Source organism: Uranotaenia lowii, chromosome 1, assembly GCF_029784155.1.
Source record: "Uranotaenia lowii strain MFRU-FL chromosome 1, ASM2978415v1, whole genome shotgun sequence".
Classification (NCBI taxonomy): domain Eukaryota; kingdom Metazoa; phylum Arthropoda; class Insecta; order Diptera; family Culicidae; genus Uranotaenia; species Uranotaenia lowii.
The window spans coordinates 103,441,540-103,451,465 of record NC_073691.1 but is presented as its reverse complement, the minus strand read 5'-3'; the positions used below and the strand labels follow the sequence as shown (position 1 = coordinate 103,451,465).

Genomic DNA, 9,926 nt, shown 5'->3' with positions numbered 1-9,926 from the left:
TATAAACCCACCCTGAAAGTGGGCTCACATGCAGCGTTGCCAACCATCCAGATTTTCTCTGGATCTTCCAGACTTTTTGGAACACTGACAAAATACTTCACACAATAGTGTGTGAAATTTCACACATTTTGGTAATAAGTAGACCAACACATTAAATGTGTGAAGGCTGCACATTTTTGTGAAACACCGCTTAAGAAACGAAATGTGAGCGTTTCACACATTGTGCACAAAGCGTTTAAAACAGGAAAATGTGTGAAATAATGAGGCGCTTAGAGAAGAAAATGTGTAAAATCAAGAAATATGGAAGAGGGCCGCCTTTTTTTGAATGATAAAGTAATGCTGGTGGGTTTTAAAGTGCTTTTAATTATTAAAATGAGGATTCTAAATAATTTTTCAAACAATCCCTTGCCAAATGGCACCGACAGCACTGCTTGCTGAGTCCGAAATCTACACGCAGAAAAATTTATTGTAATATTAGCTCAATTTGGAATGAAAATAATAAAAATTTTGGTTGAGAAAAAGCAGAAATATATATTTGTTGTTTATATCGATAAAAAAGACTACTTGGAATTGAAGTTATCGTTTGTTTTAGAGTAATATCCCAACAAACATTTTTGCTGATTAAAAACGCCAATTCTCTGATCGTATGCTGTTTTGAGGTGCTGATTGCTGTTTCAGCTTTCTTGCTGAAGAAAGAAATATTTCAGCGCTGTTTCAGCGTATAAGGAAGTTTTATTTCAGCCAATAGAAAGTAGGGGAAAATTGGCTGAAGAATAACTCGTTCAGCCTTTGTCCAACCATTTTTGACACCTTCAAATTTGACAACCGTCAGCTGTACAAGGGTAGCTTCGAAAGCGTCTTTCAGCAATATCAAACTTTTTGTTATTCATGACGAATCAACATAATTATCTTGTGAATCGTCTAATGATTCGAAATTTCTCATTTTGCATGATAAAATGGCATTGCCGGAAAATTTACATTTTAATTCTCGTAGCCATTTCATTCAATTTCTTCATATGAAATTGACTTTGGTTGAGAAATATTTTGGTCGCTTAAGAGCGACACTTTTCTGTTCCTTCGCAGAATGCATGGTTGGTTCTGCCTTCTGCGGCATGAGACCAACAAGTCGTAGGTTAAAAGTTCGAGACAAGTTCAAATGAAGAAAAAATAACACGAGAGGGGAAAATTAGCTGGCAAACATTGGACATACATCGGTCAGCATTCTTTTTGTTTTTTTTTTTTTTTTGTTGCTCCGTCAATTGACGTTTCATGTGGTTTCATGTCATCTTCGCTGATTAATTTCTCCAGATCTCGATGTTTAAGGGCTGAACAGCAGCTTCTCTCTGAATTTGGGTTGCCTTCTTTCAGCAAGATAGCTGATTTAAAATTAGAACTAAACAATGTTTCAGCGGTTGTTCAGCAAAAAATGTTTGTTGGGTTATCGTCAATCCGCGATTTAGAAGCTAGTTTTTGACAGATCGTGTGTGTGCACGGTGTACAATATAATAAGGTGATATCTTCCCGATAATGTCGTCATTACTATCCATCTAGTGACCTACGCGCGCAAAACTTTTTGCCTGGCACGCTATAGGCAGATAGTAATGACGTCACTAGTTTGCATTCAAACGAGTTGTTTACTCGAGTTAGTAGCCTACCTTATGTACTTATACCGTGGTGTGTGTGCAAGAAAATGTAAACAAACGGGATGAAATATTAGCTATTTTCACTGATTTGGTAAGGATTTTCAAAAAATGGTAAAAACAAACTTAAAGAAGGCTGAGATTATTGTTAGCTAAAGAAGAAAATCTGTATGTGCTGTGAGGCATCGTAAATCAACGACAAAAAAAGTCATTTTTTACTATTCCATAAACCTCTCGGAGTATTTCAAATATTTTTGAATGAAAACTTAAGCCAAGTGCACATTTTCAAATGCAATTTGTTAAAAGAGAAGCTTTTGGCTGCTTAAGAACGGCAATTCGCTTAACAAAAGCTGAGCTAAAGCGTAATTGCTGCTTCAGCTTAATGGTTGAATAAAGACAAACTATAACCTTCACACTATTAATTTTTTGGTGTAAATTTATGTCATATTGGATGCACATAATTGAAGCATCACTTTTGACATAAAATTAAAGCAAAGAAAACAGAAACGCTTGAAGACAGAAATTCTCAGACTTAAATTGAAGGCATATTCGACATAATGTTATGTCATAGATGATGTAAATTTATGTCAAATTGGATGCACAAAAGTAAAGCATCTTATTTGACGTAAATTTAGATCGTCTCTGAAATAACGTTGCTTTGTGTTAAATTTCAGTGACGTTAGCTGACGTTAGCAGAGATATTAATTATTAAGAAAATAAATTTTCATTAACATAAATTTTAGTTAATTTTCACAGTTTGAAAAAAAATTATTCATCGTTATTTTTGTACCAATTCAATGAAATTACGATTCCCATAATATGGGATAAAAATAAGGATGAATGACTAGTTTTTTTTCAAACTGTGAAATCTCACTTGAATTTATATCAAGAAAAATTTATTTCACTAAAAATTTGTTATTCCGAAAGCTTTAAATAGTACCATGTAAATGAAAGAGGGATAGTATCAGATAGTTTGGATTTGTCATCTTAGTTGCAGCAAAGCACAAACGCTCCAAACGCTATCTCATTGTAAATTAATTTTATTACAAAATAAAAAATTCTAGTTTTTGGTTTATGTATATTGTTCATGAAAGAAGCACTGTAGCAAAATAAGCCGCTGGAACATTTTCCTATCGTTTTAGAGAAAAAAAACCGTCGAAAACAATTTGAATTTACTTGTTCTATTTGGCATTTTTTAGAGCTAACGTTCACTAAATGAATTGCTTAATATTTGATGCAGTCAATTTCTCTTCATTTTCCTTCATTTTCTATTCGTTTTCCTAAATTAATTCGTTTGTGCTGTTTCAGTTTTGCATGAATTTAAATATTAAAAAAAACTCACATTAAAATCTTTCAGCATTTGCCCGAATAATCGAATAATTTGCCACCTATTCGTCGAAATCGAGGCCATCCTTGAGCCGATAGCGACCAATTACTCGAAAACTAGGTTCAGAAATTTTGGAACGATTGTAGCATGTAGCAGCCAGCTTGATGGGAAAAGCGATCCGGATTTCCTGCCTGGCTGAGATTGATCAAGACACAATTATTAACTTGTCTTGATTCAAGTCGATGGTTTACACGTCTGGTCTTGAACTATCGAAGTTTTTCCTGCAAAGTGAAAAAACATGCATTTTGATTTTTTAGGTGCCTAATGAAAATCTACACTTACCGAAATGAGAAATTTGCCCATATCCACTACATATCATGATTCGCTATCACTCTTCTTCTTCTTCTTCTTTCTACTGCTGGACCGCCTGCTGTTTGGGCCGCAGTCCAAGGGGGGGAAGGGCCAGTGGCAAAGACTATATGCCCTGTTTCCATTGATTTTACGGATTAAAGGTCGATATTTGCTTTGCGTACAAAATCTGCGATTTGCTTGTAGAGCGTGATGTTTTTTGATTTGAAGAGGTCCTGGATATTTGCATATTTGCCATCAAAGTCGTACTGTGATCTTAAAGCTGTGAACCTGGGACATTCCATTATTACATGATTAGCGGTTTCTGGTTTAGAGCAGTTGTCACAGTTTGCATCGTCTACAATTTTCATTCTTGCTAACCAATATTTGGAAAAATCGTGAGTGGCCATCAAACGATTTAGGAGACGAATATCACGCCCGTTCATCTCTTGTCCTTTGAACCAAGGTGTTTTTGAAAACACAGGTTGGAGGGAATGGAAAATTTTTCCTTTGTCCTCAGAATATGAGTTGTACCAACTTTTTGTTTTTTCGTCCAAGGTACGTTTAAAGAAAATCATGCTATCTTTCAACATAAGGTAGTTTTCGTCAATGTTAGCCGAATGAAGGCCGTGCTTGGCCAGACCATCTGCTATTTCATTGCCACTAATAGAAACGTGACTGGGGATCCACTGTATAGCAACTTGATATAGGGAACAGATACGAAGGATTTCAATCAAAATTTTTTCGTCTTCTTTTGATTCCTGAGCCGTTTGCAGCATAATACATGACGCCTTGGAGTCGGTATAGATAACAGAACGGACCAACGATCTTTCTTCAATCACACGTGTGGCCTCTCTAATAGCGATTAATTCCGCCGAAGTGATACTCGTTTCTTTACTCAGTGCCATGGACAGACGATATCTTGCTGATTCAAAATACACGCCTATTAGGCACTTTAAGCCATCCTTGGAAGCATCCGTGAATATCCGCCCTCTTCCAATATTTCTGCCATTCATGACAAACAAGGCCAATTGTTTTGCCTTTGCCGGGTTCGTATTTTGTTTAGCCGTTAATAGCCCTTCCAATTCCGGGAAAATTTCCACAGGTTGCAATATTTCTGAGCGAATAACGGGTTGAATACGATCGAAGACTTCTTTATGGGTCCAGTACGTCTGTTCTAAATACGAGAACTTTTTCCAGCGATCCCTATCTTCTGGTAACTGAACACTTTTTAACTGATCAGCTACCACATTGTTTCGAGAAAAATGTCTGCATATTTCCTTGCAGGCCACGAACTCTTGACGCAGAGCTACGGGCTCTTGGCCACTGAGAGCGACGATTATGTTTCTTGGAGTGGATTTCGTTAGTCCAGTAACCTTTCTCAGGCACTGATTGTTGAGTACAGCCATTGTATTACGGTTTGTGATACTGGAATTGTTATATACGGAGCTGTTCATTTCCATAGTGGATCTAAAGAGTGCCATGTGTATTTTGAGCATTGATTGGGGGTGGGCGCCATGCTTGATCCCACTGAGAACCTTTACCATGTTAAGACGATCTTGTACTTTAGACCTCAGCTCTTTGATGTGTATTCCAAAGCTCAGAAAACGGTCGAAGACTACACCCAGGTACTTATGGCTTCTCACAGTTTCCAATTTGGTGCCGTTAACAGAAATGTTAAGCCAGGCATGTCAAACTCGTTTAGGTGTGCGGGCCGCATTAAAAATTTTCTATGACGTAGAGGGCCGCACCCAAAATCAGTTAAATCGGTACATTCAGCATGAGTTTTTTGCAGTAATATTTTACATAAAAATCAGTGGTGTTTTTTTTTTGTGACAATTTAAGACGAGGCTACGCGGGCCGCATTGACCTAGGGCGCGGGCCGCATGCGGCCCGCGAACCCCCAGTTTGACATGTTTGTGTTAAGCTCTTTAACACCATGCTGAAATAGTAGCGCTTTCGTTTTATCCGGGTTGATGGAAAAGTTTAGTGACTCTGCTATATTATTGAACGTACTTAGATAAGTCTGTCCCAGATCGTTGAGAGCATCGATATTTTTTGCCCGAATCAGGATGCCAAAATCGTCAGCGTATTGTACCAATGCAACTTCCGTATTTATATTCCTGTGCAGATCGATGGTGTAGATGTTAAACAGAGTGGGAGACAAAACATCACCTTGCGGGAGTCCGTTGTTTATAGTTCTCATAATGGTTTTGCTATTTGTGTGAAGGATAATTTGCCGATTGCTCAAGAAGGAAATTGTCCATTGAAATATATCTTGGGGAATTCCAATCCTCTGCAGGATTTCTTCGAGTTTATCCAGCATGACTGCATTAAATGCGTTGGACAAATCAATACAGATTAGTGCTGTTAGAAAATTTAGTCTTTTACTTTGTTTGATCCAATTTAGTACATAGTTTACACAAGTATTGGTTGACATATTTTTACGGAAGCCAAAAGAGGTATCTGGTAGTATTCGCTTCTTGTCAAGAAACCTCTGAAGACGCTCTAGAACAGCTGAGTTTGCTAGCTTTGTGATGGCTGGTACGAGGGAAATCGGCCTTTTTCCTGCAATCGTACTTTGATCGCGCCCCGGCTTGGGTATCGCAATCACTTTGATAATTTTCAAGCTCTTGTCGATGGTACTCTTTCTCCACATGTCGTTCAGAAGGAAAATTAATTTTTCTGTAAGCCCTGCGTTAAGATGTTCCAACAATTCGTATGAAAGGTTATCTTCCCCTGGGGCCGATGACTTTTTCTTTTTACCCAAAATCCTGTACCAGTTTTCTTTATCCAATAAGTTTTCTGTAGTTATGATCAGAGGGTTTTCATAGTGTTTAGGGTCATGTGGACCAAAATGAACGTCTAGGAATTGTTCAGCCAAAGACTCATCATCATTCATTATGTTGTTTTCCTTCTTAAACACTTTTTTACCAGTAAGACGTCCAACTTTCATCCAGAGCTCTTCCCGAATAGCAAGGACCATGGTATTAATATAACCAAACAATGTTTTTCATTTTAACAATAAACTTCATTGTAATATCTAAATATTTTTCCACTGTTTTTAACTTTGAAATTACCATATTTTTTATACTCACCGTGAAGTACATCGGTAATTCAAAATATTCCATAGTAGTCGAAAATATCAGAAGCACGTATTACAATAACTTTCTTGCGATTATTATTGTTACTGTATACTTCATGGTTAAATTAAAATCCAAACTATAAAACATAAAAGGGTAAAATGGATAAAATATTACTTTTATTAATTTTTCGTGTAGAGATTTGTTTTGAACGCGCGCGCCATTTTCTCGCGAAAAAAAATTTCTAATGAAATTTGTCTTGACCGATAGGTCTGGCCAAAAAAGAGAGGAAAAAAGAAAGAAAGAAATTTGTTAAAACTTTTACCGAATCCAGTGTTTGCGCTCACGATTGGTACCAGTTGGAACTTGGGTTGGCCGTGCTTAAACCGGAGGTTCAAAACGCATCTCTCCTAGGAGGCCTCTAGTGCGTTGATTCAAATTAATTATCACGTTGGTGCAAAATTTAATTTTCTGCAAGCAGCTGCTGTAATGAAAGATTTGGAGCAGGTAATCGATCCGGTGGTGGTGGACCACTAAATTGCCTCATCCGTCGATTCTGCGGTGAGCTGGTGCTGAACGGTACTCTTGTGAGGGGTCTGTCGGATGCCGACCAATCGAATGAGCATCGATGGCCATATTTGCAGATTTCCCCCGGAAGCCCAACCACAGCAGCAGCAGAAGCTGTTGGAACATGATGGTTCCCAGTCAGCCTTCGACGACGGCTGGAATGGTATCTCTCGAGCGGGATTCTCAGGGTTTACTGCTTAAGATCACCAAGAAGGGCAAGGCTGTTCAGGTAAGTGTTAAGATTCATGAAAATAAACTGGGAAAATCCGTAAAAAGGCATAATTATCTTTTTTTTACAAACAGATTGGTTGATTTCCCGCACGGAGCCAGGCAGCATGCAAAGATTCCGCAAGAGGCTATCCGTCGACCGCGACTCTCATGGCTTTTACTGCACTCCTCTTGAGGTTGGTTCAAGCAAAGCAACAGGTGAGTTGTCTAAATTTTGATATCTGAATTAAAAAGTCTATTAGGATATATTGACAGTTCTACACGAACACCACCTTAACAGGAGGCCTCAGCCCTAACCTCAAACCATGGGAGAACAGAATCGATTTTTGAGAAGGGCGTACGATAAACGCAATTTCCCGGTACTAATATCGACAAATTCGCCCTGTGGAAAAGCGATACACAGATGTTCGTGTTTTGATTTTTTTCGGTGTTCAGGGCTGCCAAGTGCATTGATATTTGGAAAACGATGATTATGCAATTAAAAGCATTGTTATTGAAAAACCTTTTCATGAGTACTGAGAATTTGCAACTTTCCCGTAGATTTATATTCGAATGTGAAACTAAACGCATCATTTATCTGAACGAAAGAACAACTTTCTGTATCGCACACTTAAACGAAGAAAGGAATTATGTGGATATGTTTAAAATAGTCAGAGCATGCAGGCAGTTTTTTTTCAAATTCAACATAGACGGGGCTTTCACTTGTTTGTAACAGTGAATGATTTTGCATTCGTTTAGAAGTTAGAAACAACTCTTTTTTAATCTACCGAGCAGTACATGAAAATATTTCAGATGTTTTAATTCACCTTGAAAATTCATTAGCAAAAGATAGCGTAATTATCTTCATCCATTTAGGGACGCCCCGTAATGAATTCAAACGTTTAGCTGTTGATAGTTAAAAAATTTAATCAATTCAGAAATATTATAATTAGTTTAAAAAAAGCAAATACTGATTTTAGTAACGCACCTAGCATCACTGGTGAGGCCGCCTGCAAATCAAAATTTGAGGTTATGGCTGAGGCCCATTTTTCGTCAATACTATCGTCCGTATATACCCTTATACCTATCTGTAATCTAAAATCAGAAATCTAAGTTACTCTCGGGATGAATGCTTTAATGAGCTTGATGCTTAAAATTCCTTGATAAATTAAAATTGAAATCTGAATCTAACCTAAAAAAATTGTATCTTGTCATAAATCGAAAATTCATTTCTGAATCTAAAATTATCAAAAATCTCTCGTTCACTTGCAGCACATACATCGGAATCGGGACACAGGGTTGCCGAAGAGAATCATCCAGTACCATGTATGCTATCTCGACCAAATGCAAAGAGATTTCGATCTGTGAAACGCAAAGAAGGAAGGAGAATTTTATACGCTCATGGGTCACTCAACAGGTCTGTAAAAATGATCGCCCAGGGTCTGAGTGACTTACAGATCATCGAAGAGGCTATGCAATATTCTGCACTAAGAACAACGTCAGCAAGCATTCGTCGGAACCATGTAGAATTTCTTCGTATATAAGGTAAGATTTGCAAAGTTTTCTTAAAAATCCGGACCGGAAGCCAAAACCGACGATTTTAACTGTCGTTAGAAAAGTCGATAAGTCGAACGAAACCACTGCATCATCAGGGCTTTGGAAGGGCTGGGGACAACTATATTTACAGAAAATAAAGATAATATTATTTTTCTTAAATTTTTTTTTCTTTTAGAATAGACCGACTTGCGAAAGTTATTTCTTGTTTTAAGGAATATTACTCCTGGTTTGTCGTGCTTTCGAATAAAAGAAAAACAAGTTTAATTACGACAAATCATGATTAAGATTCCTCGAAACGAGTGATAACTTTAGCAAAATATTCTACTACATCAAAATTTGAAAAATTCATGGTAAACCATGAAATTGTACGGTAAAAACATATTTATATACCATCAATTAACCTTAATTTCCATCTTCGTTAGAACAATGTAAATGAACGGATTTCCATGGTTTTATTATGAAAAACTGGAAGCTGTTATAACCATGAACTTAATATTTTTCGGCTTCCGAATGTATGGAGAATCGCCATTTTTTTCATGGTCACGCTGCATAACAATACCCCTTTTTCATGGTTATTTTCGCCAAAACAGTGAAATGTATGGTCGGAAATTATGAATTCCAATGTGCATTCACGGTATCGTGGACGATAATAAGCATTGTGTAAACCATAAAATTTATGGTCTGTGAATATGGAAGTCATGGTTTTTTCATTGTACATTTCTATTCGGGTTTAGAACTGACGAAAGGACCAATTTCATTAGGGAAATCTTCCAACTTCTTGCGAATTTCTTCCCTTTTTCTTCTCTGAAAAGCTGCAGCTTTCCTCTTAAATTCAATCAAATTCTCAATCGTTGAAAATCTGTTGTACTTTTTTCTAGCTTCCGTTTTTTCCTTCCAAGCCTCATCAACACTGTCAGACCACCAAAATTTTGGCGTTCTTTTAGATGTCATCCGATTCTGTTTTCGTATTGATCTGACGTTTTTTGTTAAATCGCTGACGTTATTAATTTGCGAGGGATCGAGTTCGGATAATTGCTTTGCAATTTTCGTCTTGTTGTAAAAAAATTGCTTCTGAACTGGTACTTTTGTTACCCAGAGTATTTCTAAACACATGTGATCACTGGCTATACCATGATCTAGTACTCTCCAATTTACCATACTTTTCATATTTGCAGAACACAGAGTGACGTCTATGGC

At 37.2% G+C, this 9,926-nt stretch overlaps 1 long non-coding RNA gene across 1 annotated transcript; it reads left to right on the top strand.

Moving 5' to 3' along the window:
* Nucleotides 1–6,616: 6,616 nt before the first annotated feature.
* On the top strand, nt 6,617–8,840 carry LOC129739443 (uncharacterized). Its single transcript, XR_008735867.1, has 3 exons — nt 6,617–7,194; nt 7,269–7,391; nt 8,445–8,840. It is a non-coding gene; the product is annotated as an uncharacterized LOC129739443 (long non-coding RNA).
* The last annotated feature ends 1,086 nt before the right edge of the window (nt 8,841–9,926 follow it).